The 12072-nt window shown below is 36.5% G+C and overlaps 1 protein-coding gene across 1 annotated transcript in view; it reads right to left on the reverse strand.

Annotated features, from left to right (window-relative positions):
* The window catches only part of LOC108784922 (dynein heavy chain 3, axonemal-like), an 899093-nt gene that overhangs the window by 651169 nt on the left and 235852 nt on the right, over positions 1–12072 (reverse strand). The gene's annotated exons all lie outside the window — the stretch shown is intronic.

Genomic DNA, 12072 nt, shown 5'->3' on the forward strand with positions numbered 1-12072 from the left:
CCATTCTTTTTAGAAAAGGAAGCATTAATATTTCTTATAGAACTGAAAATCCCAGTGAACCTTGATGTTCTCACAAGGCAATTGTTGATCAAAACAAACTCTACATTGCTAGATAAGGTAGAAAAATAAATATTTGAAGGAACATTCAGGAAAACACTGAGAGGTCTATTTATAAATGATACAACACAATATTCACACACCTTTAATCCAAGGTTCACATATTTTTAGTATTTGGGTTCAGTTGAGAAAATATGTGAATCCTGGGTGAAAGTTGTAATGTATTTTTTTCCCTCCCCCTCCCCTCCAGACATGGTGTTTCCCAATACATATAACACCCGCATGTGTGGAATAAAATTTTTGAACCTCATCCAGCAACATAGATTGTGGATCACCCTGCAGGTGGATGTCAGTGTGGAGACCCTGCAGCACCTTTCCATCTTGGTCATATCACCACAATTGATTGAAACAGATTTCAGAGTCTGGATCGTGTGGGCACCGCTTCAATACTACTCCCTGCAGGGACTGCCTAACCATCCAAATACACTGTACAGTGAGTAATTCTTCATTTGATACATATGTATCTGCTTTTTCTATACAGCGCTTGTGCTTAAAGTTAGATTTTTGACCACTTGGTCAAAATATATTTTCAACTGCACTTTTTTTTCACTCGGGCCATACTAAGGAGGACTTGCCTTTTATTGATTTTAAATGTCTTTGTCAGTTGGTGGTTTTTTGATGTGATTTTGTTTTATGTTGTTTTCTATTTCTTTATTTTCATTAAATTTTTGATACATTGTACTGCCTGTTTTTCTATTATAGACAGCTCCATCTTATGGGATTTCGTATTTAGGGGAGCCTTGCTTGTTATTTGAAAGTTGTATAATTCTTGTGTAAAAACATTTATAAATAGACCCCTGGCTGTCTGCTTTTTTCACCTCCCCCCTAGTAGTTTTCTACATGGAAACTCGGTACAGGCTAACGTTAAATTAACAGCTACTACTAAAAGTAGCTACAAGTGCTATAAGAGCACTGACAAAGTCTTTGCTATCATTTACAGCACCTAAAGAGACTATGTTGGTCACCCAAGATCCCTACATTACTACAGGACACAGTAGTGACATAGGGACTGGCAGAAGGAACCAAAGCCCACAGTGGGGGACCAGGCATCTGACACAACTAGAAGTGTGTTGAATGCTGAATATTCTTGGCTTGATAAAACCATAACAGAGTAATTTTTAAATATATAAGGAAAATAACAAATATGGACAGAACTATTGTATCAATGTACCTGTGCTCTATAAACACAGAAGAAACAAACATTGTTACTTAAGGCCAATGAAACACCAGCTATTACAATTTTGAAGCAGACTTGGAAAATAAAGAAAGCAATTTGTTGCTAGGTGAGCTACCTCCACTCTTGATGCCCCCTGTAAATACAATTCCTCCCAAAAAGAAAAAAGGAATATTTTGCAATAACTAGTATATGGCTAATCCATATATAATTTTGATCCAAATGTCAACCTGAGATAATTGTATGTTACTTTATATGTTCATTCAGATAATCCCAACACTTAAAAGAGTAATTCCCCTTTTGCTGAGAAAAAAATCAGTCCCCTCAGGGTGATCTGTGTACATTGCAAAGAGTTTAACAAACTTTGTTGCATGTTTGTTGCATGTCCATTCTAAAGGTGTCCATACACTGCACGATTCTCGTACGAGAATCGCGGGAAATCCCGCGATCGTACGAGAATCGTGCAGTGTATGGAAGGCATGCGACCGTTTCTACTGTACGGTCGCACGTCTTCCATCGAACCAGCATGTGTCCATACACTGCACAATTCTCGTACGAGAATCGCGGGAAATCCCGCGATCGTACGAGAATCGTGCAGTGTATGGAAGGCATGCGACCTTTTCTACTGTACGGTCGCACGTCTTCCATCGAACCAGCATGTTTGAAAACCCGCCGAGAATCGTACGATTCGTACGAGTTGGTGGCCTGCTGGTTCGACAACTGCCGAACGGGCCGGTGTGCGCACGCGCACACTGCCCGTTTGCAGTCAGCGTAAGCCCGCCCCTCATTACAGTCATCGCAAGCCCGCCCCTCAGGGGGCATGGCTTGCGATGATCGAGAGTGCGATCTGCCCGTCCAAGATGGGCAGATCGTACGTTTTTTTAATCCCTTTACAACCATCACAAGACTAAGGTCTTGCGATGGTTGTACAGTGTATGGCCACCCTAAATGGATCCCTGAATGAGAGGGTCTGGGTTTATTATAATCAGCTGGTGGGCTTCCTGTGTTGTAACAGGGAAAGGTGCAGTGTCTGCATACCTTTAGTAGGAATTAACTACTTTTGGAGTATTTCACCAAAAAAATTAAATTCCTATTTCAAGAAATGCCAAACAATATCTTAGTGCAGACTTCTGGGAAAATCAGTCAGCCAATCACAGAAGCTGGAAGTGATATTTCTGGTGGCGTTCCATGAACCAACTGTATACAGAACGACTCCAGGTCACCATATTGCATTGAATTTTTTCGACAGATTTAGAACATTGTAGCAGCTACAGTTTTAAATGGAAAGGTAATGTTTAATAACACTAAAATACAGAAAGGCTTTAGGTATAATGACTTTAGAGGCAATTAAATATGCTATATTCATTTTTGTTTCATTTTTATATTTTTAAAGTGGAGTTACCCTTTAAGTAGAAAAATTGTATGGAATTAAAACTCACAGATTTACTCCGTGTCTTGACCTGTTAATAATTAATCAACATGACTCTGGTTTACTGTATAACACATTGTAACATTAATCTGAAGACTGACAGACAAGGTGGAAAAATGTCAATATTAATAAAGAATGACTATGTCCAAACACCCTTTTCCTGCTGAAAAATTCAATTTAAGTAGGTAGTTTGTAATCCAGAAGCCTATGAGATCCAACCCAGGTATTTGTAATAGTTGGCCTGTAATATTCAATAGAATAGGTAGAATACCTGTAAGAATCAACCATATATGGCAGGAAGAAAAAGCTAAAGAACTGAACAGATGAATAGCTAAATGAACGGTATCCTTAAGCATACTTGTAGGACAAATAGAAAGAATAAAACTAACTAGAGGGCAGACCGTCTGACATCAAAGGTGGTCATCAAATATTGATTCACTTTATTTTTCTTTTTAAATATCATTAGCTTTAACTTTCCAGTTTTCTCTTCAGCACCCTAAGGGTTTCCTCTACTTCTGGGTAAAAAAAATGATATGTCCCCTTCCTTCAACCCAAAATTCAATGCCCAGGGTAAGTGATCTATGAGCAGATCCAAGTATTGTCACATTGGTGGCAAGAAGCGTGCATATGTACTGTATATGACAATAGCATGAGAAAGTCACTATTTGGATATTAACTTATGGGCGTGCTCTAGGCAGTGCTAGAAGGATGAATATATCAACTGCATTGATCATAGCTTATGATGTCTGCCAACCTATCCTGCTAAAGATTTAGAATGTTTAATTCTCCCACAGATGTATTATTATGTTATTTTATAAACTCACACATTAGTTAAGCCTTTCTGAAGTAGCAGTACTAAAATTTTCTAAGAATCACACAAAATCAGCATTGGTCTAGGAGCAGGATGCAGCATTATTACAGTGCATCACAACTAATGTGAGATATTTATTTAATCATAGATAACAAAAAAAAATTATGTTGTCATAACATTGCAATACTTATATTCATGCATCTCGAAATTGTTGTTGCAGCCCTGTGGCTTTTTTCATGCCTATTAAAAGGACTACATATGCAAGATAGTGTATTTCAGTGAAATGTGTGACCTAACCATGATGTTGTGAATAGCTGCATCCAGCCCCAGGTGTACTAGCCAGTATGACATTTGTCAGAATACCCAGAGGGAATGGTGTACCTAGTTGTCAGTTCATTTCTGTTTCTAATTTTATCATGTCAGAGTGTAGGTACTGTAAGTCTTGTGAAATGGATTGAAGATGTTGGTCTCTACTAACAAGAGTCCTTATAAAAACAGTGTCAGTTCCAACGCAGAACAAAAAAAGCCACATCACTTATTTTTCCCTTAGGATGTTCTTTTTTGAACAAGAACAAACTGAAATGGTAAAACAAAGAGAAGCCCAGTGGAAAAATACTGCAGCTATTTTCATTCACTCAATGATAATTATTTTATGAAAGCTGTAGAAGTTATATAAAGAAATGGCGCCTTGTAGTATAAATGTGTCAGACAAGCAGCACTTTATTTATGCTTTTTAGGAGGCTATTCTGTAGAGAATTAAATATACAATTAAATCATTAAATAAATGTTAACATACTGTGACACAAAAGTGTATATGTGTGTGTGTGTGTGTGTGTGTGCACATCTGCTGTAAGTAGAAAGTGGAACAAAACCTATGGATAAGTTATTGTTATTACCTAATGGGATTTTTAAGCTTTTTGGGGGCAAATTAGGTCTTAACTGGACTTCATGACTGCTCTATGTAAGCCTTGCAAAGAAAACATACCAAGCCAGTGTTGCCGGAGCATATTTGGTAAAGATAGGAGACCTAATATAAAACAGTCTATGTAAATCACAGTGTTTTAAGGTAAATAGTCCAGTAAATCAATCTATGGATGGCCAGTCACTGTGAGGGAATATAATGCCTCATGATGAAGTTTTCATTCTAAGTGTAATTTCAGTTTTGTAATATAAAGGTATGTCAGCGACTTGCTGAAATCTTTTAAATTGGATGTTAAGAAGGAAAGTCTGCCTCCCAAAATTAAATAATCCATACCAAATTTAGATAATATTGCCATATACCATACTGCCGTATAATAGATAATACAATATTTTGTATACATTAATTAAACAAATCTAACATAATACACACCATTTACAAGAGTCAAAATTCCTTGCTTGTCAAGATGTGTAGCTGAAGGAAGTGAAAAACACGGTGAAGCTGACAAAAATAGCAGTCACAGAGATCCTGGCTGAAATCAATTATTCAAGAGCTACTGTAGACACTATAATTATGTTTCTTTTCAAACCTACATTTGTATAGTGAAACAAATCCAAAGTGTACGGCCTGTTCCAAGGTTCAAATATCAGAACAGAATAAGCACCATTGTGAGCTCGTGGTTGCCAGTTGTCAAGAGATTCACTGTTTTTGTCCTAAAGTGTTTTTTCTGATTGTAGACTGATTGTAGATTGTAGACTAGATGTAGATCTTCATTGTAGAAGAGCATATAGCTTTGTTTATTGTATCCGGCCCCTTTCCACTACACAAGGATCTGCAAATCTAAGGTTTGTCACTACAAAAATCCTGTGATAAAACTTATAACAAAGCATTGTTTTTCGATGCAACTGAAATGAATAATTAAGCAAAACGTTTTTTCTCAAATCCTTATGTTAGATTGCCAGGTTAATGGAATATTCTATTGTGCAGTGTTTATTGAAAACTTCCTGAGATAGACATAGAGGCTACCTTTACTCCGAACAGTTATACAAATAAATATTTCAGACATCCCTTTTTTCATTCATCTTTATCTGGTTACTGGCTGTCTCAGCTGTCCAACAACAGACAGCTAGTAGGGCACCTAACACATTGGGGGAATTTATCAATTGGGAGAGCAGTGAAAGTCTGGAGCAGCTGTCCATAGTAACCAATCAGCTTCTCTCATAAGTTTGTTTAGTTGAGCATTGAAAATGAAAGATAGAAGCTGATCTGTTGCCATGGGCATCTGCTCCAGTTTTGTCTGCTCCAGTTTTGATAAATTCCCCCTATTGTGTATTGTGAGTTCCGCCAGCTGGAACACAGAAAATGATGTCACGGGGGAACTTACACTTGCTTTACAAAACAACTGAGCTGGTATTAGAGTAATATGCCGCTGACAGAACATGGCATCTCTTTTGTTTAAATATATATTAAACAGAAAAATTTACCTAACAAGCTATGGTGAACATGTGCACATAGTAATATACTGTAAATTCTTTACTGTATGTCAGCATACACATCTTGATGGATAAATATGCACGCCCATATATACATGTATGTTAACATTTTATAGATGACATGGATGCATTTCTGTGTGGTAGGACCTCACTACTTGGAGTTATCTAAAATGTTATTGACAAGTGTATCCCCTTCTTTATCCCCTTCTTTATATGAAACATGTTTGCACTCCAATTCATTTGTCAGGAAACTTGCAAAGAGGTTTGAATTTTTGTTTCTCTGTATAACCACAACTCTTCTTCAACATGCCATGACTGAGTAATTGTAAACATAATTTTTACCATGTAATGCAAGCTTTTGGTGTTGTGCCAAATCTAACCTGGGCTGTCAGCATGAGATATTGAAAGGAATGGGCAGAGACGCACACATTTCAATTGTGTCAGGTACTGTACTCCAAATTAGCTACTCTTCCATTGCAAAGATAAAAAGTGTTCAAAGGCTACATTTAGTGTTCTCATCAAGTCATCATTTATTACAGTACCCCGCTATTTACACAGGAGTTTAGCCTTAAGACTCAAATAAGGACTATGAGAATATAGTCTGTTCTCAGTTGCAACCCCAAAAACATCAGTATTATAGTGTAACTCTAGTTCACTGTTGGGGAAAATACATTTGCAATTTCAATGTAATTCTGTAATATGTTTTCATCATGCCAGTTTAGAATCTCTGGTCAATGACGAGAGTAATGGATGTCCTTGATTCCAGATAACTGAGAATATTACCACTTAAAATAGAAGAAGGAAAGGGAAGAAGGAACACTGCTATTGGTAACATTATCAATTGTATTGTTTGTTATAAAAAAATATCTCATTAAAGTAAATACTCTGAATCCACCCAAAGAGTATGATTATGTATTGGTCAGCTAACCATTAATTTATTCCACTCATAAACCTAGTCTATAGTTAACACATGACCTTTTATAACATTTTGTCTCTGTACTCTCTAGGTTAAATTGTGTAGGAAATAAAAGTGATGGTAAACCACAGAAACCAGTGTGTTTTTTACTACCTACGTAATATTATATCAAGAGCACAAAGAAAGGAAAGCAGAGTCAATCTAGTATATTTATAGATTTTATTTTCATATTGTTCATACAGCCACAAAATATAAACATTGATAAGCGCACTTTATTATTGTCAAGATAGAAAAGAAAATATATATATAAAACTACGAGCCACATTATACTTTCTGCTGAAAAGTAGTATGTACAATACTTCATGCCACAAATACCTTCTAATGGATATGCTGTGTCCAAAACTTAAGCCAACCCATCAAAGAAGTTTTTTATTTGTAGAAACTATGAAAAATCAGGAAGGAATCCTGCTATGACTATGCTCTCATGTGCAGAAAACATCAGTGCACGCCAACCTCACACCATTGCAAAGTCCTCTGACTATAACAAATAAATGCATTCTGAAACATCATAGTTTTATACCAATACAGTTTACACTATAACCACTAACTTCCAACTTAGTAGATAGACCGTGCTCAAACTTTCATGGTGTAAACAAAATAAGTTTGAGCACAGAATGTTGAGATGTTGGCTGAACTCTGTTTATACATATGCCTATTAGCTCCATGGCCATTGCATTTTCCATGCTCATGGCCCCCTTCTAGATGATGACTTTTCACAATGTATTTCATGGCTTCCATCCCTACATGAGACATTATTACTATCACATAGGAATAAAAAGCCATAAAACACCACAGTGAATTTATCTCGATCGGATGCAATACTTATTTTCTTCACATGATTTCACATCCATTCCCAAACTAACCAATAATTTCATGCTACATTACTGAACATTTTAAACTATATTTCAATGACAAAAAGCACACTGAAACAGTAACATCAGAAATTAACAGCACTGCAACTGTCAAATGAGTTATTTTTCAAGACACAAACATCACAATAAAACAACTTTCTCCACTAAAGTGGCACAACACCAAGGACAAGCTAAACTGACAGGACAACAACACTAACATGCACCAAGCTATGCCATGGCTCTTGAAGTAAACCAAGTATTAGATGGTTTTAAGCAAACCGGCCTGGTTTAACAGCAGAACCACCAACCCAAGAACATGGAACTTAACAGGACATCAGGATCAACTTCAAAACAAAAACATAAGACCCCTTTTGACATAGACCTAGGACAGAAAGACTTTCCCTCTCACTATTTATGTGACATGCATTCTCTATATGTGAGAGTCAGGCTGGTCATTTCGTAATGGACGCAACAACACAGATACCACAGCATCCATACTAATTGTGGCTGAAGTTTCTTAAAACATGCTCATTTCTCTTTCATTCTACATAAAACAGACTATCAAAATCATAACACAAATAGATGAAGAAAACTGATGGTCCACATTAAATCATGCAGAAAAGTGGCTAACTGTGCCTAATAAAATAAAAGGTCTACAGGTTGTGATGTACTGAAAACACATATGGACTCCAATATTTACCTTGTTTTTTGTCCTTACTTACCCTCTATTTCCACTTTTGCCTCACTGTTGGAAGTATATGTTGCATAAAGAAGAACAGGATACCATTATACTGGGTAGACTGAAAACTATGTTCTAATAAAATCATTTTTTGTGGTTTTCTAGAATGTATCTAGACCCAAGAACAACAATTGCATATATTGCAGCTTAGCAGTCCCTTTATGTGGTGACTGCATCTGTTTACTTTTATCCTGTTTTTATTAACCTGGTCATCCTGCCTGTAATACACTTCCTGCCCTGGAGTAACAATGCCCACTCACTGTACTGCATCTATAGAGGAGCAGCATTGTCAACTAGGCTGTTCAATTTTGGTCTATAGAACACCTCAAATTCATTTCGCCATAAGAGGGGGGTGTTCTGTAGTTCACAAAGAAGAACTAGGAAGATTTAATAAGACTGCTTGAGGTTTTAGTGCAGGGATGAGAGCACAGGAAGTTAGGAGCTCACTGGATTTCTGGCATGATCAATGGGTATTTTGTTGCACTTATTGAACAGAAATATAGATTGTTAGGGTTTACATACACTTTAGGCCAAATATATATATTACATTAGGCCATTTGGCCACTTAGGCCAAATATATTACATTATTGCAATTACTTTGAAAAATGCATTCCATATTTAGTAAAATATTAATATTTATGTAAAAAATTGCCCAAAAGTAGAAGTCACATAGAATAGGTATTGCAAAAGACAAAATATAGCACTAAGTCTCAAATATAGTTAGAGCTCCGGCATGCTCCCAGAATCTAACAAATACACAACGTGACACAGGTGAATTAACTTATCTTCCACTAGAAATAACAGGAGATTGACACAGAACTGACAGAACATTAATATGAACTTCATGACTGTCAGTGCAGATTCTATCATGCAAAAATGTTGTCAGTCATGATTTTACATTGAATAGCTTGTACCTTGATATGCAGGCAAACTGATGGAATCTATCAGCTCATATATAGCAAAATATAGGAAAATGTGTACAAACCTGCCTGTCTATTACACAGTTGAACTAATGTTACAAAGTAATGATGACAGAATTATTAATATATTTTTGCATTGCAAGAGCTGTAAACATCAGGGAAAAAAATGCCAGCAAACACTTTAACTGCTATTTAGTGAAAGCTTACCCATTCAATGAAAAAAATCAGACCAATGAAAATAGGCACAAGAAACAAATCAGGGTTGGGTTATCCTCCTTAAGGTGCCCATACACCTTGCGATTAGAGTTTGAAAACGAAAGCAATCTGGTTTTCGTACAATAATCGGCCAGTTGATGGAAAGTGAATGATCATGATTACTGTACAACTGGTGGGATTTCCTCGATCAGTCAGGCTGGAAAACCTTTCTCGAATCGTATGAAATTTGATGGATTAGTGGCGTTTTTGTAAGGCAAAAATCGCAACAGGAACACTGCACAAAGGAAAATCTATTCTGTCTATCAACGAAATTCAGCCAGTTAGTATTGCTAACGAACGATAATCGAAATTACATTGAGCTGTGCATGAGGGGGTATTCAAGCGGAAAATCGAACAGGGGTTTGATGATGGGCCAATAGAAATCAAACAATAATTGTAAGGTGTATGGTCAGCTTAAGTCCTGCATCTGATGTGATGAAGGGGAGTCCCACTTTATCACTATGGCACCTGTGTGCTCTGATCTGCTTCTTGAAATAAATTGGGAAGCCTCACTCAAAGATAGTTGAGATTTATGCTGACATTTGTTTTTCTAGAAGTCTGGGATGCCATTTGTTGCTCTAGCACTTCAGCTCAATTACAAACTCTCTGTAGATTAATGCATTTGAGCAATAACCCTATGGTGAACGCTGAACGGCTGTAAGCAGAGAAACCTCTGAATTGCATTCCTCACAGATCTCTTTTAACAACCCACAAAAGTCCAGTTTAGCCTTTTGGCTGTGAACAATTAATTATATAGTATAGCTACTTCTTTTTTAACAAGCCTACACCAGATAAAATATAAGACAGGGATTTAAAGCAAAGTAACAAAATAATGTTTAACAGATGCTCAGCACCTTTTAATAAATCTTATGACATGTTTCCATATGTGTAAGAAAGACTTTGACTTGGATCAAAGTCATGTGTACATTTAGCAAAGGTAAACCACAAGAAATAGGTAAAGAGTTTAGAATACGCTAGGTGCAGGTCCATATGCTTGATACAACTATGTTTACTGATTTATGGAAAAATCTCAGTTTTAAAATGATCAATATCAATAATATATAGTATGGAGAAATCATATGCGCTGTACTTGGTTAGAAAAATAATCATCTTTCAAACTGAAACCTGCATTGAAATATATCACATGTTCTCACTGATTTATCATTTCTGACACATTGTACTAGAATGTGAATACAAATGTTATCAATGAATTACAAATAGCTCTTTAAAAACATACAGTATAGGTAGATGATAGCACTGATGACATCATATACTAAGGTTACAGGTACTTTCACTAAGCAACACTACTGCCATGTTTTTATATCAGAAATTGTTTGTTAATGTTATTAATCTGTTAACATAACACTAACCAGTGATGATTTTTTATCTCTGGCAAGCAGGACCATGCTCCTCAGACCTGGCCTTCAAAAGCAATGATTTGCCTGCTCCTCATGATACATTAAAGAAAAATGTTGAGCAAGGAAGGCTCCATATTATCTTTCAACTAATCACTTTTCCAGGATTTCAGAGATTACAAATTTGATGGAGACGGTCCATTAAACTTGTATGCCACTGAGATCACTGATAGTTGGGAGAAAAACTGTTGTGCAAGAACAGAACTAGTCTAGGGTATACAGCTAACAATGCAGGCAAGTAAGACAGTCCTTTTGTTAGGATGAATGCCATGACTAGCTAAATGTAGATTACTTTCAACTAGAGAAGGTTCAGTACTCTGTGCAGCTCCTACCCTAATGACCCATTCATGTTCTTATCGTCCATTAATATTAGTTTGCCTACTTATTGGTCATATATTCAGTCACTATAAGATCATCTGAATGTCATCTTTGTTTATTATCACCACTTCGTAAATATACTATGTACAGTAAAAACCTATTTGTTGTAATTATTTATTTATGTTTCACTGTTGCAATAACGTTACAATCTAATCCTCCTGTACCGCAAGACACTTCACAACCACTTTCAAAATATATGTGTACGTTTGAACCCAAATGCTTGAGTTCCACAATTACATAATTGGAGTAGAGCCATGATTACATCATCATATTTGTAATAGTGACGTCATGTCATGCCAACACCAGGAAACTCTGTACATAATTGTTCTGCACAGGGAGGCTTCCAGTATTGCCTACTCACTTCGCATTCTCATGTTTTCAGGCTTCCTGTAATCCCGGTACAGAAAAATGTCAGATTTGTTACATATCTCTTGTAACTCTGCATTCTGCTACTGATAAAGCTGTATTAGCTAGTTTGAAGCTACCTATAGATCAGTATTCAGTTATTCCAGATATGATAGCATTTCAACAGACTGGCTTTGAAAAAGTGCCACTTGTAGCAAGATATCATGGCACGACCACAGGTCAAAGATAT

Source organism: Nanorana parkeri, unplaced genomic scaffold (genome assembly GCF_000935625.1).
Source record: "Nanorana parkeri isolate BGI_ZX_2015 unplaced genomic scaffold, ASM93562v1 scaffold132, whole genome shotgun sequence".
Taxonomy (NCBI): domain Eukaryota; kingdom Metazoa; phylum Chordata; class Amphibia; order Anura; family Dicroglossidae; genus Nanorana; species Nanorana parkeri.